The 27,558-nt window shown below is 40.7% G+C and overlaps 1 long non-coding RNA gene across 1 annotated transcript; it reads left to right on the forward strand.

The window, feature by feature from the left end:
- Positions 1–1,547: 1,547 nt before the first annotated feature.
- Positions 1,548–24,010, forward strand: LOC132677242 (uncharacterized). Its single transcript, XR_013550098.1, has 3 exons — positions 1,548–1,740; positions 5,839–6,457; positions 23,975–24,010. It is a non-coding gene; the product is annotated as an uncharacterized LOC132677242 (long non-coding RNA).
- Positions 24,011–27,558: the final 3,548 nt, after the last annotated feature.

A 27,558-nucleotide genomic window follows, 5' to 3' on the forward strand; every position in this document is an offset into this window, starting at 1 on the left:
AGGGGATAGCAGGGGTCTAGCAGGCAGATTACCTAACTAGTGCTGATTAGGCAATTCCTGATTTACTAGTTTCAGATTCTATTTGTGGGAGAGCTGACACTAATAAGTCCTGGTTTTGCAGTGTGGGGCTTCACATAAGTGACTCCATTTTGGGCCTGCTGTATCATTTTTAACATCCTTTTAGGCTACTTAACTATCAATTCATTAGCTCTCAGATCAAGCACCACTTCCCCCTGGGAAGTCTTCCCTGGCCTTGTCCTTCCCTGGCCTGTCCAGTGCAATTGCATTTATTTGCATGATTACGTAATTCTCCTACTAGTGGGAATGCAAACTGGTGCAGCCACTCTGGAAAACAGTATGGAGGTTCCTCAAAAAACTAAAAATAGAACTAACCTACCACCCAGCAATTGCACTACTAGGCATTTATCTAAGGGATACAGGTATGCTGTTTCAAAGGGGCACATGCACCCCCATGTTTATAGCAGCACTATCAACAATAGCCTAAGTCTGGAAAGAGCCCAAATGTCCATGTCCATCAATGGATGAATGGATAAAGAAGATGTGGTATATATATATACACACATACATACATACACACACACACAATGGAGTATTACTTGGCAATCAAAAAGAATGAAATCTTGCCATTTGCAACTATGTGGATGGAACTGGAGGGTATTATGCTCAGTGAAATTAGTCAGAGAAAGACAAAAATCATATGACTTTATGAGGACTTTAAGAGACAAAACAGATGAACATAAGGGAAGGGAAACAAAAATAATATAAAAACAGGGAGGGGGACAAAATAGAAGAGACTCATAAATATGGAGAACAAACTGAGGGTTGCTGGAGGGGTTGTGGGAGGAGGGATGGGCCAAATGGGTAAGGGGCACTAAAGAATCTACTCCTAAAATCATTGTTGCACTGTATACTAAATAATTTGGATGTGAATTAAAAAATTAAATTAAATTAAAAAAAATTCTCCTATTAGGAGTTCACTCCATAGGGGCAAGGAGCTTGTCTGTTTTTACTCACCATAGTAGCAGCAGCAGCTGGCACAATCTATGGACTTAGTATTTATTTGTTGAATGGTATGAGTATCTGAGACAGGATTCTAGCTTCAGTCTCTCCTACCCCTGAGTCCTTCCTTTTTTTATGGTGCACCACCCAGAATGAATAGATCTGGGACTTAGAGAGAAATTGCTGAAAAGGGCCAATCTCTGTTTCTAAGCGTCTTCCAGCTTGAAAACCTGAGCAGGTAGAACAATACACAACTTGGTGAAGAAGGTTTTGATAAACCACATGATCTGGCCTCTCCTTTCTGAAGAGTTAATTCATTCTGCTCTCAGTTCTGGGTGCATTGCTGGTGTCTGAAAGTTCTCCCGACCACTGTAACAAGCTTCTCTCTCAGAGGATGCTCAGATTTTTGATTATCCCACAAACTGTATAGCAGCTCTGTGGATTCTGAATGCCTAGAGACTTATTTTTATTTTTAAAAATATTTTATTTATTTTCATCATAAGTGTACTCTTTTTTTTAAATGTTCTTTTAAGTTTTTTTTATTTTAGAAAGAGAGAGCATACAAGTGGGGGAGAGGGGCAGAGGGAGATAGAGCATCTTAAAAATGTTCCATGCTCAGTGCGGAGCCCAACGCAGGACTCGATCTCATGGCCCTGGGATCATGACCTTAGCTGAATCAAGAGTGGGACACCCAACCAATGGAGCCATCCAGGCATGCTGGTAAGTGTACTCTTTATTCCCCGCCACCAAACCCATCTCCCCCGGTAACCATAAGTTTGTTCTCTATAGTTAAGAGTTTAAGAGTCTGTTTCTTGGTTTCTCTCTCTCTCTTTATCCCTTTGCTCATTTGTTTCTTTCTTTCTTTCTTTCTTTCTTTCTTTCTTTCTTTCTTTCTTTCTTTCTTTCTTTCAAGAGAGCCAGTGAGCAGGGGAGAGGAGGGGCATAAAGGGACACAGGGGATCTGAAGCAGGCTCTGCACTGACAGCAGAGAGACCAATGTGGGGCTTGAACCCACGAACCATGAGATCATGACCTGAGCCGAAGTCTATTGCTTAACTGACTGAGCCACCGAGGCACCCCTGCTCATTTGTTTCTTAAATTCTACATATGAGTGAGAGCATATGGTATTTGTTTTTCTCTATTTTGCTCAGAATTATATTCCCTAGCTCTAGCCATGTTGTTGCAAATGGCAAAATTTCATTCTTTTTTATGGCTGAATAACATTCCATTTTATATATACCACATCTTCTCTATTTATCTATCAATGGACACTTGGGCTGCTTGCATAGTTTGGCTATTGTACATAATGCTGCAATAAACATAGGGGTGCATGTATCCCTTTGAATTAGTGTTTTTGTATTTTTTTGGGTAAATACTGGTAGTGTGATTGCTGGATTGTAGGATAGTTCTATTTTTAACTTTTTAAGGAACCTCCATACTGTTTTCCATAGTAGGTGCACTAGTTTACATCCCACCAACTGTGCATGAGGGTTCCTTTTGCTCCACATCCTGGTCAACACTTATTGTTTATTGGGCTGTTGATTTTAGCCATTCTGACAGGTGTGAAGAAGTGATATCTCATTGTAATTTTGATTTGCGTTTCCCTGATGCTGAGTGGTATTGAGCATCTCTTCATGTGTCTGCTGGCCATCTGGATGTCTTCTTTGGAGAAATGTCTTTTCATGTCTATTGTTCATTTTTTAAATTGGGTTATTTATTTTTTGGGTATTGAGTTGTATCAGTTCTTTTTTTTTATTTTTAAAATTTTTTTTAACGTTTATTTTTGAGACAGAGAGAGACAGAGCATGAACGGGGGAGGGGCAGAGAGAGAGGGAGACACAGAATCGGAAGCAGGCTCCAGGCTCTGAGCCATCAGCCCAGAGCCCGACGCGGGGCTCCAACTCACGGACCGTGAGGTCGTGACCTGAGCTGAAGTCTGACGCTTAACCAACTGAGCCACCCAGGCGCCCCGAGTTGTATCAGTTCTTTATATATCTTGGATACTAACCCTTTATTGGATATGTCGTTTGCAAATATCTTCTCCCATTCTTTAGGTTGCCTTTTAGTTTTGTTGATCCTTTATTCTGCAGAAGCTTTTTATCTTGATGTAGTCAATAGTTTAGTTTTGCTTTTATTTCCCTTGCCTCAGGAGACACATCTAGAAAAATGTTGTGATAGCTGATGTTAGATTGCTGCCTATGCTCTCTTGAAGGTTTTTTTATAGTTTCAGATTTTATGGTCTCACATTAGGTCTTTAATCCATTTTGAGTTTATTTTTGTGTATGATGAAGAAAGTGATCCATTTTCCTTTGTTTGCTTGTGGCTGCCCAGTTTTCCCAGCACCTTTTGTTGAAGAGACTCTTTTTGCCATTGTATATTCATTCCTCCTTTGTTGAAGATTAATTGACCATATGATTATGGGGTTATTTCTGGGTTTCCTATTCTATTGATCTATGTGTCTATTTTTATGCCAGTTCCATACTATTTTAATTACTCCTGCTGTGTAATATAACTTGAAATCTGTAATTGTGATTCCTCCAGTTTTGTTTTTCTTTCTTGAGATTGGTTTGGCTACTTCAGGTCTTTTGTGGTTCCATACAAATTTTATGATTGTTCTAGCTCTGTGCAAAATGCTGTTGGTAGTTTGATAGAGATTGCATTAAATCTGTAGATTGCTCTGGGTAGTATAGACACTTTAATAATACCTGTTCTTCCAACATGAGCATGAAATGTCTGTCTATTTTTTTGCGTCATGTTGAATTTCTTTCATCAGTGTTTTTTAGTTTTCAGAGTCCTGGTCTTTCATCTCTTTAGTAAGTTTATTCCTAGATGTTCTATTGTTTTTGGTGCTGTCAATAAATGGGATTCTTTTCTTATAATAATAGTGTTAGGAATGCAACAGATTTCTGTCCATTGATTTTGTATCCTGTGACTTTAATAAATTCATTTATCATTTCTAGTAGTTTTTTGGTGGAATTTTTAGGGTTTTCTATATATAGCATCATGTCATCTGCAAACAGTGAGAGTTTTACTTCTTCCTTACCAGTTTGGATGCCCTTTTATTTCTTTATGTTGTCTAATTGCTGTGGCTATGACTTCCAGTGCTATGTTAAATAAAAGTGGTGGAAGTGGGGGCACCTGGGTGGCTCAATTGGTTGTGCATCTGATTCTTTATTTCGGCTTAGATCATGATGTCACAGTAGTGGGATCAAGTCCCCTGTTGGGCTCTGTGCTGATCACAGGACCTGCTTGGGATTCTTTTTCTTTCTCTCTGCCTCCTCCCTCCCTCTCAAAATAAATAGATAAACTTTAAAAATGTGAAAAAAGTGGTGAAAGTGGACACCCTTGTTGTGTTCCTACCTTAGAGGGGAAAAACCCTCAGTTTTCCACCATTAAATATGATGTTGGCTGTAGGTTTTTCATATGAGGTCTTTATTATGTTGAGATATGCTCCCTCTAGACCTACTTTGCAGGGGGGCGGTTTATCATGAATGGATACACTTTGAAATGCTATTTCTGCATCCATTGAAATGGTCATATGGTTTTTATCCTTTCTCTTATTGATGTGACATATCACATTGATTGTTTTGCAAATATAAAACTAACCTTACATTCTGGGAATAAATCCAATTTGAACATGGTGTTTGATTTTTTTAATATATTGTTAGATTCAATTTGCTAATATTTTGTTGAGGATTTTTCATCTATATTCATTAGAATTATTGGTATGCAGTTCTCTTTTTTTGTGGTGTCTTTATCTGGCTTTGGTATCGGGGTGATACTGGCCTCATAGAATGAATTTGGAAGTTTTCCTTCATCTTGTATTGTTTTGAATAGTTTAAGAAGAATGGGTATTAACTCCCCTTTTTTTTTGGTATTAAGTCTTCTTTAAATGTTTGGTAGAATCCACCTGTGAAGCTCTCTAGTCCTGGGCTTTTGTTTTTTGGGAGTTTTTTTTTTTTTATTACTGATTCAATTTCATTCCTGGTCATTGGTCTGTTCAATTTTCTATTTCTTCCTGCTTTGGTTTTGGTAGACGATATATTTCTATGAGTTTATTCAGTTCTTCTAAGTTGTCCAATTTGTTGGCATATAGGTTTTCATAATATCTTGTTATAATTACTTGTATTTCTGTGATGTTGATTGTTATTTCTCCTCTTTCATTAGTAATTTTGTTTATTTGGGTCCTATCTCTCTCTTTTTAAAATGAGTCTTGCTAGTAGGGTGCCTGGATGGCTCAGTCGGTTAAGTGTCCGACTTTGGCTCAGGTCATGATCTCACGGTTTGTGGTTCGAGCCCCTCGTCCAGCTCTGTGCTGACAGCTCCGAGCCTGGAGCCTGCTTCCAATTCTTTGTCTCCCCCTCTCTCTGGCCCTCCCCTGCTCATGCTCTGTCTCACTCTCTCTTTCAAAAATAAGTAAACATTAAAAAAAATTAAAAGAAAAAATAAAATAAAATGAGTCTTGCTAGAGGTTTATCAATTTTGTTGATCGATTAAAAGAATTAGCTCCTTGTTTCATTGATCTGTTCAATTGTGTGGTTTTTTTGTTTGTTTGTATGTCATCTATTTCTGATCTGATTTTTATTATTTCTTTCCATTTGCTGGTTTGGGTTTTGTTTGTTCTCTTTCTAGCTCCTTTAGGTATAAGTTTAGGTTGTTTATTTGAGATTGAGCCCCACATGGGGCTTGGTGCTGGGTATGGAGTCTGCTTGGGATTCTCTCTCTCTGCCCCTCCCCTGCTCACTGCATGCTCTTTCTCTTTCTCTCTCTCTCTCTTTTTTTTTTTTAATTTTTAATGTTTATTTATTTTTGAGACAGAGAGAGACAGAGCATGAACGGGGGAGGGTCAGAGAGAGGGAGACACAGAATCCGAAACAGGCTCCAGGCTCTGAGCTGTCAGCACAGAGCCCGACGCGGGGCTCGAACTCACGGACCGTGAGATCATGACCTGAGCCGAAGTTGGCCGCCCAACCGACTGAGCCACCCAGGCGCCCCTCTCTCTCTCTCTTTCAAAATAAATAAACTTATGGCCAACTAATCTTTGACAAAGCAGGAAAGAATATTCAATGGAATAAAGACAGTCTCTTCAGCAAGTGGTGCTAGGAAAACTGGACAGCAACATGCAGAAAAATGAACCTGGACCACTTTCTTACACCATACACAAAAATAAACTCCAAATGGATGAAAGACCTAAATGTAAGACAGGAAGCCATCAGAATCCTCGAGGAGAAAGCAGGCAAAAACCTCTTTGATCTTGGCCACAGCAACTTCTTACTCAACACATCTCCAGAGGCAAGGGAAACAAAAGTAAAAATGACCTATTGGGACCTCATCAAGATAAAAAACTTCTGCACAGTGAAGGAAACAGTCAGCAAAACTAAAAGGCAACCGATGGAATGGGAGAAGATATTTGCAAACGATATCCGATAAAGGGTTAGTATCCAAAATCTATAAAGCACTTATCAAACTCAACACCCAAAAAACAAATAAGCCAGTGAAGAAATGGGCAAAAGACATGAATAGACACTTCATCCACATCATCCAGATGGCCAACCAATACATGAGAAAATGTTCCACATCACTCATCATCAGGGAAATACAAATCAAAACCACAATGAGATACCACCTCACACCTTCAGAATGGCTAACATTAACAACTCAGGCAACAGCAGATGGTGAGGATGCAGAGAAAGAGGAACTCCTTTGCACTGCTGGTGGGACTGCAAACTGGTGCAGCCACTCTGGAAAACAGTATGGAGGTTCCTCAAAGAATTAAAAATAGAACTACCCTATGACCCAGTAATTGCAGTACCAGGTATTTATCCAAGGGATACAGGTATGCTATTTCGAAGGGCCACATGCACCCCAATGTTTACAGCAGCACTATCAACAATAGCCAAAGTATGGAAAGAGCCCAAATGTCCATCAACGGATGAATGGATAAAGATGTGGTACACACACACACACACACACACACACACACACACACACACACACACTGGAGTATTACTTGGCAATCAAAAAGAATGAAATCTTGCCATTCGCAACTATGTGGATGAAACTGGAGGGTATTAATGCTAAGCGAAATTAGTCAGAGAAAGACAAATATCATATGACTTCACTCATATGAGAACTTTAAGACACAGGACAGATGAACACAAGGGAAGGGAAGCAAAAACAATATAAAAACAGGGAAGGGGACAAAATGTAAGAGACTCTTAAATATGGAGAATAGAGGGTTACTGGAGGGGTTGTGGGAGGGAGGATGGGCTAAATGGGTAAGGGGCATTAAGGAATCTACTCCTGTAATCATTGTTGCACTATATGCTAACTAACTTGGATGTAAATTAAAAAAAATTAAATTAAAAAAAAAATAAATGAAATGAAATAAAAATTTGAAATGAATCCCAGCAGTAATAGCAGTAAGAATGTGAGGGCAATAAAATATTTGTGAAAGTAAAAATAAATAAATAAATAAATAAATAAATAAATGAATAAACAAACTTTAAAAATATTTAAAGTTTATTTTATCTGATATAAGTATTGGTGCCCCAGCTTTCTTTGAGCATCCATTTGTATGATAAATGTTTCTTCACATCCTCACTTTTAATCTGCAGGTGTCTTTTGGTCTGAAATGAGTCTCTTGTATGCAGCATATAAACGCATCTTGTTTTTTTAATCCACCCTGTCACCCTGATGTTTTTTTATTGGAGCATTTAGTCCATTTACCTTCAAAGTAATTATTGATAGATATGTGTTTATTGCCATTTTGTTACTTGTTTTGTGGTTGTTTCTATAGATTTTCTCTGATCCTTTCTTCCCTTGCTCTCTTTCATGGTTTGTTGGCTTTCTTTAGTGGCATATTTGGATTTCTTTCTCTTTATTATTTGCATACCTATTACTGGTTTTTGATTTGTGGTTACCATGAGATTTGTATGTAACATCTTGTGGATATGGCCATCTATGTTAGGTTGATGGTCGCTTACGTTTAAACCCATTCTTTTCTCCTTTCTTTCCCATGTTTAGGTATGTGGTGTTATATTTTATATCATTTTAGTGTATGAATCCCTTGACTGATTTTTACAGAAATACTTTTTACTGCTTTTGTGTTTTTCACTTTTCATACCCTCCTCTTGTCTTAGCCAAAAGGCCGAGAAGTGATTCACTTTTCATACTCTCTTTTCATGTTCTTTCCTTTCCACTCAAAAAGTCCTCTTTAACATTTCTTGTAGGGCTGGTTTAGTGGTCATCAACTCCTTCAGTTTTGTTTGTCTGAGAAACTCTTTATTTCTCCTTCTATTCTGAATGATAGCCTTGTTGAACAGAGTATTTTTGGCTGCAGATTTTTCTCTTTTAGCACTTTTACTATATCATGTCACTGCCTTGACCTACAAAATGCAGATGTTTGTTATTAAACTTGATGGAGTCCCTGAGTTCCATCGGACTATTCTCTATTTGCATAATTTCCTTTTCTCTCCTTTGCTGAGCTTGATTACTTTCCATTACTCTGTCTTCCAGGTCAATTTGTTCCTCTGCTTCATAACCTGCTATTTTTCCCATCAACTATATTTTTAATTTCATTTATTGTCTTCTTGAGCTCTGATTCTTTTTTATTTCTGTATTAAGGGTCTCACTGATGTCCCTCCCCCCTCTTTTCTCAAGTCCAGTGAGTATCTTTATGAACATTTCTTTAAGTTCTCTATTAGGCATATTATATCTATCTCGCTTAGGTCTCTTACTGTGGTTTGGTCCTGTTCTTTAATTTGGCACGCATTTCTCTGTCTCCCCATTTTGTCTGAGTTTCTGTGTCTGTTTCAGTGTGTTAGGAAAGTCAGCTACTTCTCTTGCTGTTAAAGATAACAGCCTTATGAAGAAGAGGTCCTGTAGTGCCCTGCAGTGCAGTGTCCCCTGTACCCTAGCACCTGACACTTCAGGGAGTGTTTCCTCTGTGTTTTGCATGCGATCTGCTGTTAAGTCTTAGTCTCTTTTTCTTTCACTCCAGTTGTCTGCAGAGGCTCTCTTTGCCTATTGTGGGCAGCAAAGTGTGCAGTGGTCTGCTTGCAAAAGGAGATGTGTTCCTGCTGCCGCCAGAACTGAGGTCCTGCAAAACGCGTGGGTCAGGAGATGTGGTGTTGGCAGGATTTACACTGGTCTTCTGGGGGAGAGGCCCACAGCACCAAGACTTAGGCTAGCTTGCCTGAGAAAGGCAGATCCTGTGAAGTGTGGGGGTTGGGGGAGCAGGGTTTAGTAAGGAGTGTGGGCACCTCTCCTCTGGTTCCTGCAGGTGGCAGTTTATGCTGGGGGATGGGGGTGGGGTGGGGAATGGCACCTGCCAGCTCCTTTGTTTCTGGAGGGGTTTCCCAGTGACCCCTGTCCCTCTGGGCTGTGCTTTGAGATGAGCAAATCACTCTCCTTCCCATCTGCCCCTGGCATTTTTCAAACTGCTGGTTCTGTATCCTATCTGCTGTTTGTAGTGCTGTCTCTTTAAGGGAGGGGACTCTGCTTTCTAATGCCTTCTGGGCTCTCCCAGAGCTGATTTTTAAAATTCCAGGCTTTGAGTCATACTGGTTTTAAGAATTCATGAAATTCAGTCCCCTCTCATTTTCAAAGGCAAATATTACTGAGATTCTTCCTTCCTGTTCTTGGTCTCTGAGGTGTGAGAAGTGTGAGGCTCCCTCCCCACTGCTGATAGCCATAGTCTTTTCACTCCCAGATTTCGTCTTTGCCCTTCCTACCTTTTTCATTGTGGCCTCTTACCTGCCTTTAGTTGTGGAGTTTGTTCTTCCAGGCTTTTGTTCATTTTCTGGGTTATTTACGCTGATAAGGGTGTTACCTAGTTGTATCTGTAGGTTGAGGTGAGCTTAAGGCCCTCCTTCTCTACCATCTTCCCAACTGACCTCTTGTTTTTGTTTTTAATTCTTATATTTTTTGGAACTCAAAACAAAGATGATGATTAATTTAATAAATTATATATTTTTATGCCTCAGGATGATTGTACATGTCACTTGAAGGCTATAATTAAAATCAGAAAGAAAGAATCAAATTCCAAGCATTGCATTTAGATATTGTATTAGTTCTCTATTGATACATAACCAATTACCTCAAAACTTGACGGCTTAACACAAGAAACATTTATTATCTCGTTGCTTATGTGGTCAGGAATTCAAGAGTGGCTCTGTTGGGTGGTTCTGGCTTAGGGTCTTTCATGAGGTTGTAGTCGGGATGCAATTAGAGGCTGAGGTCGACTGAAGACTTGACTGGAGCTGGAGGATACACTTCCACGGTCAGCAGGCCTTAGTTCCTCCCCACATGGACCTTTCCTTAGGCTGTGTGAATGTCCTCAGGACACGGCAACTAGCTGCTTCTAGAGCGAGTGATCCACGAACCAGTAAGGAGCGAGTCACAATGCCTTTTTTTTTTTTTTAATTTTTTTTTTAACGTTTATTTATTTTTGAGACAGAGAGAGATAGAGCATGAACAGGGGAGGGGCAGAGAGAGAGGGAGACACAGAATCGGAAGCAGGCTCCAGGCTCTGAGCCATCAGCCCAGAGCCCGACGCGGGGCTCGAACTCACAGACTCACAGACCGTGAGATCGTGACCTGAGCTGAAGTCGGACGCTTAACCGACTGAGCCACCCAGGCACCTCATTGCCTTTTGTAACCCAGTCTCTGAAGCTCTACATTGTCACTTCTGCTTTATTCTATTTGTTAGAAGCTATCTACTAAATCCAGCCCACACTCTAGCAGAGGGCAGTTAGACTCCACCTCTTGAAGGAAGGAATATCAAAGAATTTATTGACCTGTTTTAAAACTACCATAGATGGCTCAGCCACGTTCTCATGATATTGGGAAAATGATTATATCTAGATGAAAAAAACAACAACAACCCAGACTCTTGTAGGAGGGCCCTTCATTTACATGTCTAGTTTGTCCTCCTTATCAAAAGTTGTCCCCCTCATGTACGTTTCTGCCGAAAATGTGCAGGCTGTATGCTAGGCTATGCATTTCAAGGGTGAATCAGAACAAGAGTTGCTTTGCCTAAGGACTAATGTATGCTGGCATCATGCTGAGCAATTCTGTTCTTTTTATCTTCACTACCATCCTTTGAGATAAGTACTATGATTATCTCCACTTTGCAGATGAGGAAACTGAGGCTCAGGGCAGTTAAATAACTTGCCCAAGAACACTCAATAAGTTGAGGAGGTAGGATTTGCATTCAGGACTGTCTAATTATTCTGCCACCTGAATGTTTCCGGCCTTCCTGGAGCTCAAGATCTTCCAAAGCACATAACACATGGTCAGTTGCTGGTAGAGTGTGATGATTGCAGCAATTAGAGGTATGTGCAAGGCATAAAGGTACACAAAAGAGAGAATAACCAAATCACAGGCCTGGTGCTGCACCACCTCCAGAGTCATCTTCTACAGTGTGGGTCTTCCTATCTACAGGTAAAAGTTGAAGCTGTCATTCAGGCCTTCCTGTGGTGGCCCCTGCTGGCTTCTTCAGCTTCATTTCATCCCACGTCCTCCACTAAACCTATCCTAGCCACATGGAACTTCTCTTCTCTGGACGCACTGCGCTCTTCATACATCTGTATCTCTGCATGGGTCATTCCGCTTTCCAAAATGCCCTCTTCTTCCAGTGTGACAAGTTCCCACAACTCCTTCATGACCCATCTCAAATAGTCTGAAATTTTTCTAAAACACTTTAGGCAGGCTTCTTTTACAGAATTTACTGGTAGCTGTTGTAATTGTAACCCTAAAGGCAGCTAGGGCCTCCGAGATTCTTAAAATCTAGGTAAAATTGACTTTGCCTAACCATTTCCTCCTAATTTGACAGCTTTGTGGAAGCTGAAGCCCTTCCTCATCCTTCTGTAGATTCTCAGACTTACATTTTCACATCCCCTTTTCTCCTGGACTTCCTACCCTCACCTGCGGCCTGTATTTTCACCTTGTAATCCAGATGGGAAATTTTGCTCCTTCAGTGGTTTCCAGGCAAAATTTGCTCACACAACAGTACTTATGAATGCAGAGGGCTTTCCTGAAGAGCTTGGGGTAACACAGAAAATCTTTTAAAGTCCCTGGGAGTCACCTTGGCCCTCTTCAGTCCTCTTTGGCTACTTGGCCACAGGGTGTTTCCTCCTCTTCCCTTTCCTTGGGCAGTACCAGTCCCCCAATTTCTCTGATCTTCCCTTACTCTCAGAAGCAACAAAGGGCTTCCAGAGCCTTTCTCACGCAGAGCAGTTCTAGGGCACTTTCTCCTCAGGGCCTCTCCTTCTACCCAAGAGCTTCACAAAGTGTTTTCCCAAACAAAGCCAAGTCCTTTCCAAAGAGGAATTCTGGAGCTAGCAGCGAAGATAATTATTTCCCCATTCCTTTACCTAACTGTATGTTTATGAGTGTTTTACCCATGAGTCTGAGTCAGGTCTTATTTCATTCATTTTGGTTAGCCCAGCTCCCTGCACAGGGGCCTTAGTAACAGTTATTGAGTAAATGAATTTGACAATTGATAAGAATAATTGACTGAAAAAAAAACAACAAAAGAACGAAGGGGTTGATGTTAATTTGATCTGGTGGTTCCCAGGGATCTTTACAATGAAAAAAGAAAGAGGCTGATCCAGGGTCTAAACTGTAAATGTAGTTCCAGTGTTGCCTCTAACTTCCTGTGTATCCCTGGACAGGTGTCTTTTCCTCTCTGCACCTTGGCTGTAAGATGAGAAGGTGACTTCTAATTATTCCTTTGTGTTCCACCAACCACACTTCATTCTAATCCCCACCTGATATCTGAAGCTTCACACTGGGAACCTGGCTAGGCTGCTGGGTAGCTTATTATTAAAACTCACCTGCCTGGCTAAGAAGTGCTTTCAAGTCATCAAGGTGGAGGGACTGGGGGGGTGGGTGGGGAACTGGGAAAAGTTTTCAATTAGTGATAAGCTCTTCTTGGATAAACCTCATTGGCTGCGATACTTGCTACTGCACACAAAGTGATTTCAAAGCAGAAGGCCAACCTAGTATTGTTCTAGCCCATGGCTCTTATTCAGCGATGCCAGGTTTCTCCACCTGCACATTCCTCACCCTCCTCTAATGCCCTAGCAAGCTGATGTTGAAGGAGGTGCTTTTTATCCCTCACCAGCTTTACGTATTAAATCCCATCAGTCCTTTCCTATTTATTCCCAGCCCTCAAGCAGGTGTGTGTGTGTGTGTGTGTGTGTGTGTGTGTGTGTGTGTGTGCATGTGCACACACCCACTTCCTTAACCAGGTTTATTGTCTCTGGAATTTCCTAAAACTTTCTGTAAGATTTCTGAAGGAATTAAGGACCCCATGTCGTGTTCTTGGTAAGGCTTTTGTCATCACTGCTTCTCCATTGTTTGGGGCCTTACAACTTGAGCTACCTGTCATGAGTCCTTAGAGGCAAGAGTTTGTGAGAGCTAAATGATCAGTTTTCATTTATTTCTAGTTCACTGATGTCACTAAGCCACTGTGCCAGCAACTTATATTTTTGAGTGCTGAAGGGTATCCAGTGGGTTTTTTTCTATAATGTATCTTGCTGCTGCCAGGATGCCTATTTCTGTCATCTTTGCTTTAGGGGTTTGGGGGTAACTTAAAAGAAGACAAAAAAGGTATAACCCACAGAACCTTAGAATTTTGGATGGTGCCCAGCCCCATGTGAACTAGGACATAATTAATGACAATTATTCAATTATTAGCATGCATTTATCTATGCCAAACATCAAGCTAAATGCAATACAAAGACATCTCATTTATGTAAACATTATGAGGACAGCATTGGACAGGTTAAGAAACTTGCTCAGGTGGGGTGCCTGGCTGGCTCAGTCGGTAGAGCCTCTTAACTGAGCTTTAACAGAAAATTCCACAGAGGCACCTGATGGCTCAGTCAGTAGAGCATTCAGCTTTGGCTCAGGTCATGATCTCACGGTTCGTGGGTTCAAGCCCCATGTTGAACCCCATGACTGGCTTTGTGCTGACAGCACGGAGCCTGCTTCAGATTCTCTATCTCCCTCTCCCTCTCTGCCCCTCCCCTGCATGTGCTCTCTCTCTCTCTCTCTCAAAAATAAATAAACATTAAAAAAGAAAGAAAATCTTAAAAAAAAAAAAGAAAATTCCACAATTCTGGTAACAGTTTTTCTAGCTGATGAACTATACAGTATGATCAGTGGATCTCTATAGTCAGTACCTCCTTTGCTAAAAGTTGGTCCCTTGCTCTGAGTCAATGTTGTGTGGGCTCAGGAATTTTGGAAGCTTTCAGATGGTAGTTCTAGTATAGGCAATGAAGGCAAAATCATATCCAGGGTGGGCATAATTTCACTGCTCTTTCCAGGACTGAAGAGGTTCAATGTAATTAACTTGCCACAAAGAGGCTGACTGGTTTCCTTAAGGATTGGTGTTATGCTGAGAACTCAGTATTGGTCATTGCTACTGGCTTTTTTTTTTAATGAAATGTTTTATTTTGAAATAACTAGGTGCGCTTGCAATTGTTAGAGGCAATACAGACCCATATTCTCTTCTGCCCAGTTTCCTGCAGTGCTAGAGCCACAACCTGGATCAATTGGCCTTCCCCCGCCCCCAACCACCCCCCCCCCCCCCGCCACTTACTTACTTTCTTAATTTATTTATTTAAGCAGAATCATATCAAATACATTTTATTGACTGGAGTTCTTTTTAAAAAATTTTTTCATCTCTTTTCTTCTTCTAAGTTTTTATCAAATTCCATTTAGGTAACATACGTGTAATATTGGTTTCTGGTGTAGGATTTAGTGATTCATCACTTACATATAACACCCAGTTCTCATCACAACAAGTGCCCTCCTTAATCCCCATCACCTATTTAACCAATCCCCCCAACCACCTTCCCTCTGGTAACCATCAGTTTATTCTCTACAGTTAAGAGTCTGTTTTCTGGTTTCTCTCTCTCTTTTTTTCCCCTATGTTCATTGTGTCATTTCTCAGATTCCACATATGAGTAAAATCATATGGTATTTGTCTTTCTCTGACTGACTTATTTCACTTAGCATAATACTCTCTAGCTCTATCCATAATAAGTGTACTCTTTAATCCCCATCTTCTTTTTCCCTCATCCCCGTTTCCCCTCTGGTAACCATTAGTTTGTTCTCTATAGTTAAGAATCTGTTTCTTGGTTTGCCTCTCTCTTTGTATTTTTCCTTTGCTTATTTGTTTTCTTTCTTAAATTCCACATATGAATGAGATCATATGGTGTTTGTCTTTCTCTGACAGATTTATTTTGCTTGGCATTATACTTCCAGCTCCATCCATCTCATTGCAAATGACAAGATTTCATTTTTTATGGCTGAATAATATTCTATTGTAAATATATATACCACATCTTTTAAAAAAATTTTAATGTTTTATTTATTTTTGAGAGAGAGAGAGAGAGAGAAAGAATGAGTGGGAGAGGGGCAGAGAGAGAGGGAGACACAGAATCCACGAAGCAGGCTCTAGGCTCTGAGTTGTCAGCACAGAGCCCCTCAGTGCCTGATGTGGAGCTCGAACCCATGAACCACAAGATCATGACCTGAGCCTAAGCCAGATGCTTAACTGACTGAGCCACCCAGGCACCTCTATACCACATCGTCTTTATCCATTCATCTATCAATGGACACTTGGGCTGCTTCCATAGTTTGGCTATTGTAAATAATGCTGCAGTAAACATAGGGGTGTGTGTATTCCTTTGAATTAGTGTTTTTGTATTTTTTGGGTAAATACTGGTAGTGTGATTGCTGGATTGTAGGGTAGTTCTATTTTTAACTTTTTGAGGAACCTCCGTATTGTTTTCCATAGTCGGTGCACTAGTTTACATTCCCACCAACAGTGCATGAGGGTCCCTGTTGCTCCACATCCTGGTCAACACTTATTGTTTCTTATGTTGTTGGCTTTAGCCATTCTAGCAGGTGTGAGGTGACGTCTCATTATAGTTTTGATTTGCATTTCCCTGATGGTAAGTGATGATGAATATCTTTTCATGTGTCTGCTGGCCATCTGTATGTCTTCTTTGGAGAAATGTCTGTTCATGTCTTCTGCCCATTTTTTAATTGGGTTATTTGTTTTTTGGGTATTGAGTTGTATCAGTTCTTCTTCTTTTTTTTAATTAAATTAAATTAATTTGTTTTTAGGTTTTTATTTTAATTCCAGTTAGTCAATATATAGTGTTATATGTTTCAGGTGTACAGTATGTTACAGTGTTTCAGGTGTACAATAAATGATTCAACAATTCCATATGTCATCCTGTGCTCATCATAACAAGTGCACTCCTTAATCCCCATCACCTGTTTACCCATTCCCCTCTCCTCTGGTAACCACCAGTTTGTTCTCTATAGTTAAGGGTCTGTTTCTTGGTTCATCTCTCTCTCTTTTTTTTCCTATGCTTGTTTTGTTTCTTAAATTACACATATGGGTGAAATTATATGGTATTTGTCTTTCTCTGACTGACTTATTTCATTTAACATAATACTCACTAGCTTCATCCATGTCATTGCAAAAGGCAAGATTTCATTATTTTTTAATGGCTGGATAACATTCCATTGTATATATATACATCACATCTTCTTTATTTATCAATTGATGGACACTTGGGCTGCTTCCATAGTTTGGCTATTGCCAGGGGTATAGCTTAGGGGCAGAGTCTTTGACTGCATAGTTTGGCTATTGCCTAAATAATGCTCCAATAAATACAGGGCTGCATGTATCCCTTTGAATTAGTGTTTTTGTATTTTTTGGGTAAACACTAGTAGTGTGATTGCTGGATCATAGGGTAGTTCTGTTTTTAACTTTTTGAGGAAACTCCATACAGTTTTCCACAGTGGCTGCCCCAGTTTGCATTCCCACCAACAGCGCAGGAGTATTGCGTTTTCTCCATATCCTCGCCAGCACTTATTGTTTCTTGTGTTCTTGATTTTAGCCATTCTGACATGTATGAGGTGATATCTCATTGTAGTTTTGATTTGCATTTCCCTGATGGTAAGTGATGATGAATATCTTTTCATGTGTCTGCTGGCCATCTGGATGTCTTCTTCAGAGAAATGTCTGTTTATGTGTTCTGCCCATTTTTTAATTGAGTTATTTGTTTTTTGGGCATTGAGTTGTATAAGTTCTTTTTAAAATTTTTTTTAATGTTTATTTATTTTTGACACAGAGAGAGACAGAGTGTGAGCAGGGCAGGGGCAGAGAGAGAGAGGGAGACACAGAATCTGAAGCAGGTTCCAGGCTCTGAGCTGTCAGCACGGAGCCTGACATGGGGCTCGAACCCACAAACTGCGAGATCATGACTTGAGCCAAAGTCAGACTCTCAACTGACTGAACCACCCAGGCGCCCCTGTATAAGTTCCTTTTTTTTTAAAAAAAAGTTTTTATTTATTTTGAGAGAAAGATTGTGAGCAGGGGAGGGGCAGAGCGAGCAGGAGAGAAAAATCCCAAGCAGGGTGTATCCTGTCAGCACAGAACCAGATGCAAGGCCCAATCCCACAAGCATGAGATCAAATCAAGAGTTGGACTCTTAGCCAACTGAGCTACTCACATGCACTAAGTTGCATAAGTTCTTTATATATCTTCGATACTAACCCTTTATTGGATATGTCATTTGCAAAGATCTCCCATTCTGTAGGTTGGTTGCCTTTTAGTTTTGATTGTTTCCTTCTCTGTGTAGAAGTTTTTAATTTTGTTGTAGTCCCAGTAGTTTATTCTTGCTTTTATATCCTTTGTCTCAAGGAGACATACCTAGAAAAATGTTGCTATAGCCAATGTCAGAGAGATTACTGCTTGAGCTCTCTTCAAGGATTTTTATGGTTTCAGGTCTCACATTTAGGTCTTTAATCCATTTTGAGTTTATTTTTGTGTATGGTGAAGAAAATAGTCCAGTTTCCTTCTTTTGCATGTGGCTGTCCAGTTTTCCCAACACCATTTGTTGAAGAGACTCCTTTTGCCATTGTATATTCATTCTCCTTTGTCGAAGATTAATTGACCATATAACTGTGGGGTTATTTCTGGGTTTCCTATTCTATTCGATTGATCTGTGTGTCTATTTTTAGGCCAGTTCTGTACTGTTTTAATTACTACTGCTTTGTGATGTAACTTGAAATCTGGAATTGTGATTCCTCCAGTTTTGTTTTTTTTTTGTTTTTTTTTTCTCAAGATTTCTTTGGCTGTTTGAGGTCTTTTGTGGTTCCATACAAGTTTTTGGACTGTTCTAGTTCTGTGAAAAATGCTGTTGGTATTTTGATAGGAATTGCATTAAATCTGTAGATTGTTCCGGGTGGTATAGACACTTTAATAGTATTCATTCTTCCAATCCATGAAGATGGAATGTCTTTCGATTTCTTTGCATTATCTTGAATTTCTTTTATTGATGTTTTACAGTTTCAGAGTCCTGGTCTTTCACCTCTTTAGTAAGTTTATTTCTAGATGTTTTATTGTTTTTGATGCAATTATAAATGGGATTGTTTTCTTATAACAATAGTGTATAGGAATGCAACAAATTTCTGTACACTGATTTTATATCCTGTGATTTTTAATGAATTCATTTATCAGTTCTAGCAGTTTTTTAGTGGAGTCTTTAGGGCTTTCTTTCTTTTTTTAAGTTTATTTATTTATTTTTGAGAGAGAGAGAGCGCAAGTAGGGGAGGGGCAGAGAGAGGGAGTCACAGAATCCGAAGCAGACTTCAGGCTCTGAGCTGTCAGCGCAGAGCCCAACTTGGGGCTCGAACCCATGAACCATGAGATCATGACCTGAACTGAAGTTGTATGCTAACCGACTGAGCCACCCAGGCACCCCAAAGGCTTTCTATATATAGTATCATGTCTGGTTTTTGCTACTGACTTTTTAGACATTTAGCAAAAACCATAACTATATCAGCTTTAGCAAGAGGGAGTCCATCCTGTTGAGCCCATCCTGTTTGCCATTGTAACCACTCAACAAATGGGCCCATTATGCTAGCACTGAGGTAGCTGAGGAGAGAGGCTGACTGACAACCATAGGCAGGATCATCCTCTCTTCTGGTTTTTGAGCACCTTCTCTATGGTAGATGCTCACTTGTGGGCATTAACTTGGGATACAGAGACATACATACTGATTCCCACAGGTCTACCCACCTTTTTCTTGCCCAGATTTCCTTAGTCCAATCTTCCAATATTGTTTCACTCAAGTCTCTAACCATCAGGAGAACATGTAGAAATGTACCTCAGGCCACTTTTCTGTCCTCTCAAAGTGGTTAATCAAGAGTATTGATTGTAGCTCTGTCCATTGGGAGGATTTTCTCTTAATCACTAACTCTTATAGTCACCCCTGAGCCATGAAGCAGCTGTCCATTTTTGACGAGTACCAACAAATTGCACCAACCCATCTCTGAAGTAGGTTTGAGCTTTTTCCTTCTCTGTCAGTATGTTATGTGGGCTGATCTCCTTCCCCATAAGATCCATAGTGTGAGGTAAGGAAGAGAGGTTAGTGGGTTGAAGTCAAGGTCTCAGCAGGACTATGCTCCTTCTGGCAGCTTAAGGGGAGAATCTATTCCCTGCCTCTTCCAGCTTCTGGTGCCTACTAGCATTTTTTGGATTGTGGATGCATTACTTCAGTCTCTGCCTTTATGGTCACTTTGCATCTTTTATCTCTGCATGTCAAATCTGCTTCTGCTTTCCTCTCATAAGGATATGTGTGATTGCATTTAGGGCCCACGTGAATAATCTAGAATAATCTCTCCCAACTCAGGATTCAAACTTACATCTGCAAACTCCTTTTTTGCCATGTAAGGTAGCATTCACAAGTTCCAGGGGTTAAGACATAGATATCTTTGGGGAGTCCATTATTCAGCCTACCAAACATGATATCCCATGGTCAAGCAACTACTCTCTACTAGGACCTTGTAGCAATCTGTTTTTAAATGAATGGTTCTCTGCCACAGAAGGCATAGTCTTACCCCAAAAACTCTAAGCCTGTAACTCTCCTTATGGAGTTTAAAAAAAATTTTTTTTAAAAATGTTTATTTGTTTTTGAGAGAGACACACACACACACACACACACAGAGTGTGAGCAGGGGAGGTGCAGAGAGAGAGGGAGACACAGAATCCAAAGCAGGCTCCAGGTTCTAAGCTGCTAGCACAGAGTCGGATGCGGGCCTCAAACCCATGGACTATGAGATCATGACCTGAGCTGAAGTCAGACGCTTAACCAACTGAGCCACCCAGGCACTCCTCCTTATAGAGTTTTTAAAAGGTGCTGTACAGCACCCTTATGCCCCATAGATCTTCTGGGTCATATGCCCGAGTGTCAAGGTAACTTACACTACAGACTGAATCTGCTACAGAACCCTCCCTTGCTCTCAGCTCAAACAGAACTGGCAGACTTCCAAGTCAGCAGATAAATGGATCAGAGCAGCATTTGTAGCCCAAGATATGCCACCTCCAAAATCTACCAAGCACCATGGCTCTTTCTCAGTGATAAGAATGCTAGTGAAAAAACTCATCCTTTACCTTAGATGGGATATTCTACATACCCTAGGCCATTGAACCACTAAAAACTTTTCTAATATGGCAAGCCCCTGAATCTTCATGGGGGATTTATCCCCCAATCTCTGGAATACTTAGTCTCATTGGGGCGTCTAAGGTACCTTTCTTGTCCCATCTACCAGGACCACTAGTAGGGGACTATTCTAGGGGACCATTGTGGATGTTTTATGGAATGAGAAGATGATCAAGGGGTCTATAGGCTACTCTGTGACAGAGCAAGAGAGTTGACATAGACTTGGGGCAACACAGTGAATGTGGACTTCTATCCTTTTTTAAAGTTTGTTTGTTTGTTGATGTAATCTCTACGCCCAACATGGGGCTCAAACCCATGACCCTGAGATCAAGAGTCATGTTCTTCCAACTGAACCCATCAGGAGCCCCAGATAAACTGGTTTTGATCCTCTTTAGCAATAGGTATTGAGAAGAACATGTTTGTCAGATCAATAGTGACCTTTCAAGGGCTAGGGGATACATTACGGTTAGAATACCACATTCATCATGGCAGCTACGATTAAGGTTACAAGTTGTAGGTTTATGATAGTTCACCATCATCTGTCAGGACCTATTTGGTTTTTGCAGAGGCCAGAGAGGTGACATGAATAGGGATATAATGGGATGAATAGTCTCGTATCTTCTAAGCCTTTATGATGATACTAATCTCTGCAATTCCTGCTAAATGCAGTGTTGTTTCTCATTTACCCTCTTGGCTGGATGCAGCAGTGGGCTGGTTGGGTAATATCAAGGGCTTCCAGTTGGCCCTTTCTACTATAAAGGCTCTCACTCCTCAGGTTAAAAAATTAATGCAAAGATTCTTATATCTGCTAAATATATCTCTACTAATCTGCACTCTCAAAAATTGGGGGATTAACTACAGGGTAGGTCTATGAATGTATTTCACCATTGTGAAATGGGCTAGGGCTAGAAGTCCTTTTATTACTTGACTTCCATATTCCTCACTCTAACCAGAAGCTCCTAGTGGTTGGGGCTCCAGGTATAATCAGTGTCTGCTTACACTCCATATCCAATAGCTCTGAGATGTCTTTTCTCCCCTATCCAACCTTGTGTTCCATCCCCCTAAGTCTAATATCTTCAAGATCCATCTCCACACATGTTCCCTTGCTTCCTCCCAGCATGCATCAGCCAGGGCCTGAAATACCTTTGGTATAGAACTCATCTCCTCTTAGGACAGAGATCCTTCTTTTCCAGCCCAGGCCAATACCCAATTCTGGTTATTAGCCTGGTAGCTGAGAGGGTGATGAGTCAGATACAGAATAGAGCAAGTGTCATCTTATCACGTACCTGCCTTTGTTCAGCTTTTGTAATATCTCCAGACGAGGAGAGACTTCTTTCTTTTGGCAAGAGGGAATGGGTTGCTTCTGCTGGAACAGAGAATTAAGGAGAATCTGAAAGTTTCAGGTTCTAAGGTTTCTCTGCTAAAATGTCCCTATCTGTATTAGTGTTCTGTTCTTTTTCTACTGGGACTCGGGCATCCACGCAGGAGATCATAGAGGTTGTGCATGCAATCTCCTTTGCAGTTCTGCCACCAGTGCCATTCTGAGGAGGGCCCTCAAAAAATAAAAAGTGGAGGGGCTCCTGGGTGGCTCAGTCGGTTAAGCGTCTGACTCTTGATTTCTGCTCAGGTCATGATCTCATGGTTTGTGAGTTTGAGCCCCATGTCAGGCTCTGTGCTGACAGCAGTGAGCCTGCTTGGGATTCTCTTTCTCCCTCTCTCTCTGCCCCTCCCCCGCTTGCTTGTTTGCTCTCTCTCTCTCTCAAAATAAATAAATAAACTTAAAAAAATTAAAAATAAAAGTAAAATGTAGAGCCTTGTTTTAAAAAGTATTCATTTATTAGTTTCTGGTTATAAAAATCCTACATGTTCATTGTAAAAAATTTAAAAGTACAGAAACATGGAAAAAATTATCACCTATAATTATACTACCCAGAGGCAACTGGCATATTTAATTCCAACCTTTTTTGTTTTTGTTTTTGTTTTAGAGAGCGAGAGAGAGTGGGGGAGAGGGGCAGAGGGAGAAAAAGACAGGGAGGGAGAGAGAGAGAGAGAGAGAGGGAGAGAGAAGCATGCACACAAGCAGGCAGGGGCAGAGAGAGAGAGAGAGAGAGAGAGCAGGAGACACAGCAGGCTCCAGGCTCCTAGCTGTCAGCACAGAGCCCAATGTGGGGCTCAAACTCAAGAACCATGAGAGATCATGACCTGAGCCAAAGTCCAATGCTCAACGGACTGTGACACCCAGGTACTGGCCTCTCTGTCTTTTTTTAATGCATGTTTTAACCTAGCTGAGATTATACTATAAATGCAATTTTATCTGTTCACTTAAAATATTCATTTAACATGAGAAAAATTTCCAATGCTATTAAAATCCTAAGTTTTAGTAGCTGAATTTGCAGAAGTAGATACAGCCAAACTTACTTAACTGTTCTATTATTGGGTACTTAAGTCGTTGCCAAATTTTGCTGTACGGGGAGGGGTGAGGGTTTGGAGGCATACATAGTTGAATTCCAGTCTGCTTACTAGCTGTGTAGCCCTGGGTAGATTACTTAATTTCAAATTCATCATCTGAAAATGGTGATGGGTTCCTTAGGTGGCTCAGTTGGTTAAGTGTCTGACTCTTGATTTTGGCTCAGGTCATGATCTCACGATCATGGGATTGAGCACTACATTGGGCTCCGCACTGGGCATGGAGCCTGCTTGAGATTCTCTTTCTCCCTCTCCCTCTATCCCCCACTCCCCATTCACTCTCGTGTGCACACACACACACTCTCTCTCTCCCCCCCAATAATAAAAAATTAAAAAATAAAAATAGGGATGACAGTTCCTATCTCCTAAGGTTTTTGTGAGGATTGAGTGATAAGTGTAAACACCAAAAGCAGTTCTTGGCACATAGCAGGTGTTTAATAAATGACACTGTGATGGGACATCTTTCTGCAGGAGCATTGGTCCCCATTTTGGATGATTTTATTGAATTCTGAGGTTTTTTTTTTTTTTTACTTCCCCAAATTGCCCTCTGCTGTATAGCATACTGATTAAAAAGAAAGACTTGCTGGGGCGGGGTGGGTGGCTGTCTGGCTGGCTCAGTCAGTAGAGCATGCAACTCTTGATCCTGGGATTGTGAGTTCAAGTCCCATGTTGGGTGTATAGAATAAAATATTTTTTTTAGGGGTGCGTGGGTGGCTCAGTTGGTTAAATGTCCAACTTGGCTCAGGTCATGATCTCCTGGTCTGTGGGTTCGAGCCCTGCATTGGACTCTGTGCTGACAGCCTGGACCCTGCTCAGATTCTATGTCTCCCTCTCTCTGCCCCTCCCCTGCTTGCACGCAGACTCTCTCTCTCAAAAAATATATGTAAAAATTTTTAAAAAATGAAATCTTTTTTTAAACATTTTTTCTCATTTTATTTATTTTAGAGAGAGCAGGTGTAAGCAGGGGAGAGGGGCAGAGGGAGAAAGAGAGAATCTTCAGTAGGCTCCATACTCAGCACAGAGCCTGACACAGGGCTCAATCCCATGGCCCTGGGATCATGGCCTGAGTTGAAATCAAGAGCCAGATACTTAATTGACTGAGCCACCCAGGTGCTCCCAAAATAAAATCTTCAAAGAAAAAAAAGAAGAAAAACTTAGGAATCAGGCTCTAGGGTTTCCAGTCTTGGTTTTACCAGTCACTAAGCTGTTAAACTTCACACATAAGTGGTTAACTTCTCTATAGCTCGGTTTCTTTATATAAGATGAGAAAGATGATGGTACATATCTCATGGTATTGTCTTGAGAACTGAATTACTATATGGAAAATACTTAGAATTGCCTCGTACATGGTAAGCATTTTGTATCTGCGATTACTATTATCATCATCATTATTTATTGGTCAATGCCATCAGTCAGAATTTCTCACTGGCTGACTTTTTCCTCAGATTTCCCACTCCCTTCTTCCTCTTCTCTGTTCTCCTTGACCCAAAATCCAATTCTTATTTTATGTTATCTCTGTTTAGATTTTTCCTTCCAAACCATACCTGAGGGGCTCAAATTTTCTGGGAAATGTCATAATAGAAACATTCACCTAGCACTTACTCTGTGCCAAGCACTGTGCTACATGCTTTATGTGGATCAAGTCACTTAATTCTCACCACAGTCTTATGAGGTAGATATAACTATTATGCCCACTTTATAGATGGAAGACATTGCAGTTTTGGAAATATGTAACAACTTACCAAAGGCCATACTCTAGGAATTGGGGGAGTCAGGAATTGAACCCAGGTTTGTGGGATTCCATATCCTATGCTCTAACCATTGGAAGATGGTATTGCACAGTGGTTGAGATTGTACACTTCCGTGTTGGACTGTGTTGAAATTCTGGATTTGTTACTGTCACTTATTACTGTCATACCTACCTAAGTGGCTCTTGAAAGGAATTGCCATTCAATTTAGATAGAAGCAAATGTGATCCAGTTGTGTTTTTCTATAGTGTTTTCTCCAATACCCAGCATGGAACCTGCTGTAGAACAGAGATGCCTTATAAACATATGCTCAAACAAATGCATTCAATACACTATTATAGGCACTGTATGGGTTATGAATGTGATTGATTTATTGTCCTTGCCTTCAAGGAATTTACAGACTAGGAGAAACTAGACAGGTGCTTAAATCATCATGATATCAGAAAAAATGTGCCAATGCTTCTATATAAAAACAAAACTACCTACAAAAACAAACAAGAGGGAGAGGGTAATTCATTTTGTGGCATCCACGAAGGCCTCCTGGAGAAGTTATTGTTTGAGATGGTCTTAAACAAAGATAATCTTTTTTAGAAGGAGGGTGGGAAGGAATAGTATTCTAGGTAAAAAGAATAGCAAGAAAAAGACATAGAGTAAGGAGGGTTTGAAGTGTGTTCAAGGAGTGGCAAGTGACTGAATAAAGCCTGAGCATAGTTTTGGGGTATGAGAAAGAGTTGAGTAAGGGCAAGGTGATGTCCAATCTTGGATGTCACTGAAGTGGACATTTTGGACTGCTCAGCATTCATTCATCTACTTCCAGTAACAACCCCTGATTTTCATTTGGGGATCTACTCTACCTTATTCTCAGTCCAATATGGTTGGGCAGGGCAGACCCCATCCATACACATGGTGCAGACCCAGGCCAACTGATGCATAGTACATCACTGCTAACAGTGACACATGTCCACATCAGACCAAAAGAGCCCCCCAAATTCAATGTTTCCTATACCTTATACTTTTAATTTGGGAGGAATGGGTTCCCTTTTTCCATAGGATTGGACCTAAGAGTGTGCAGGCTGCGGCAACAGCAACCATCTTGCCGCTATGAAGGGACAGCTGATCAAGAAAGAGATTACAAATTAAAAAACTAAAGCAAAGCTAAGCACTTGAGAGAAACCAGTCCTGGTAAAACCAGCACTTCTTAACTTCTCCAGTATGTAAAGCATACTATCCTGCCTTAAGTTTTCTCAAGCCAGTTCAAGTTGCATCTCTGTCACTTGCAATCAAAAAGGCTTTGACACAGTCATGCTAGGAATTTTTATTTTATCGTGTAGGTGATGGATTCAATGAAAGGATTCACATGGGCTGGTCACATGAACCCATTTGTGTTGTGTCAAGCTTGCTCTGGCATCTGGTGGGGAGACAGATACTCTGAAGACAGATGGATATAGATTTAAACCCCATCTGTGTCATTTATTTGCCCTGTGATCTCAGGAAGTGTATCAGTCAGGGTTCTATCAGAGAAACAGAGCCTGTATCTCTCTCTATATACATATATTCTCTACAGCCGAATATATGTATATCTGTAGAGAGAGGGAGAGGAGGAGATAGGGAGGGAGGGAGAGATTGACTTATTGCAGGCTGGAAATTCTCAAGTAGGAGGAGCCAAAGCAACAGTCCAGAGGTGAATTTCCTCCTCCTGCAGGAAACCTCAGTTTTCCTCTTAAGGCCTTTTTAACTGACTGGATGGGGCCTATCCAGATTTTGAGGATAGTCTCCATTATCTAAAAGTCAACTGATTATAAGTAGTAACCACATCTACAAAATAACTTTACATCAGTCCTTAGATTTGATTTCATTTTTTAAAGTGTATTTATTTATTTTGAGAGAGAGAGAGAGAGAGAGCGAGCATGTGAGCAGAAAACAGAAAAGGAGAGAGAGAATCCCAAGCAGGCTCTGCACTGGCAGCACAGGGCCCAACATAGGGCTCGCACTCTCGAACTGTGAGACCATGACCTGAGCTGAAATCAAGAGTGGCATTCCACTGACTGAACCACCTAGTCACCCCTGATTTGATTTCATTAAAAAAAATTTTTTTTAATGTTTTTATTTATTTTTGAGACAGAGAGAGACAGAGCATGAGCAGGGGAGGGGCAGAGAGGGAGGGAGACACAGAATCTGAAGCAGGCTCCAGGCTCTGAGCTGTCAGCACAGAGCCCGATGCGGGGCTTGAACTCACGGACTGTGAGATCATGACCTGAACTGAAGTCAGACGCCCAACCAACTGAGCCACCCAGGCGCCCATTGATTTCATTTTTAATTAAGTAATTGAGTACTATAGTATAACCATATCAGCACATAAACTAACCATCATGGGAATTTACTTACTTTCTGAGTTTCCTCAGCTATAAAATTGAAATACTGAGCATTACTTACCCTATACGTGAAAATATACAAAAAGCAGAACTTTACATAAAGCAAGGCATTGCACTTGATGCAGGAGCAGCTCAGTTTATGGGAATAAGTGAGGAAGACAGCAACAGGTTAGAAAAGCAGGAGTTGGTTTGGTTTGGATAAGAATATATGTTTCCTATCCTACTGCCTTTTAAAAAAAGTATTTATTTTGAGAGAAGGAGAGTGAGAGAGACAGTGTGTGCAAGGGGAGGGGAAGAGAGAGACAATCCCAAACAGGCTCTGCACTGCCAGCACAAAGCTGGACGTAGGGCTTGATCTACGAACCATGGCATCTTGACCTACCTAAATCAAAAGTCAGCCACGGGGTTCCT

The sequence above is a fragment of the Panthera onca genome, chromosome D1 (assembly GCF_046562875.1).
Source record: "Panthera onca isolate mPanOnc1 chromosome D1, mPanOnc1 haplotype 2, whole genome shotgun sequence".
NCBI lineage: Eukaryota > Metazoa > Chordata > Mammalia > Carnivora > Felidae > Panthera > Panthera onca.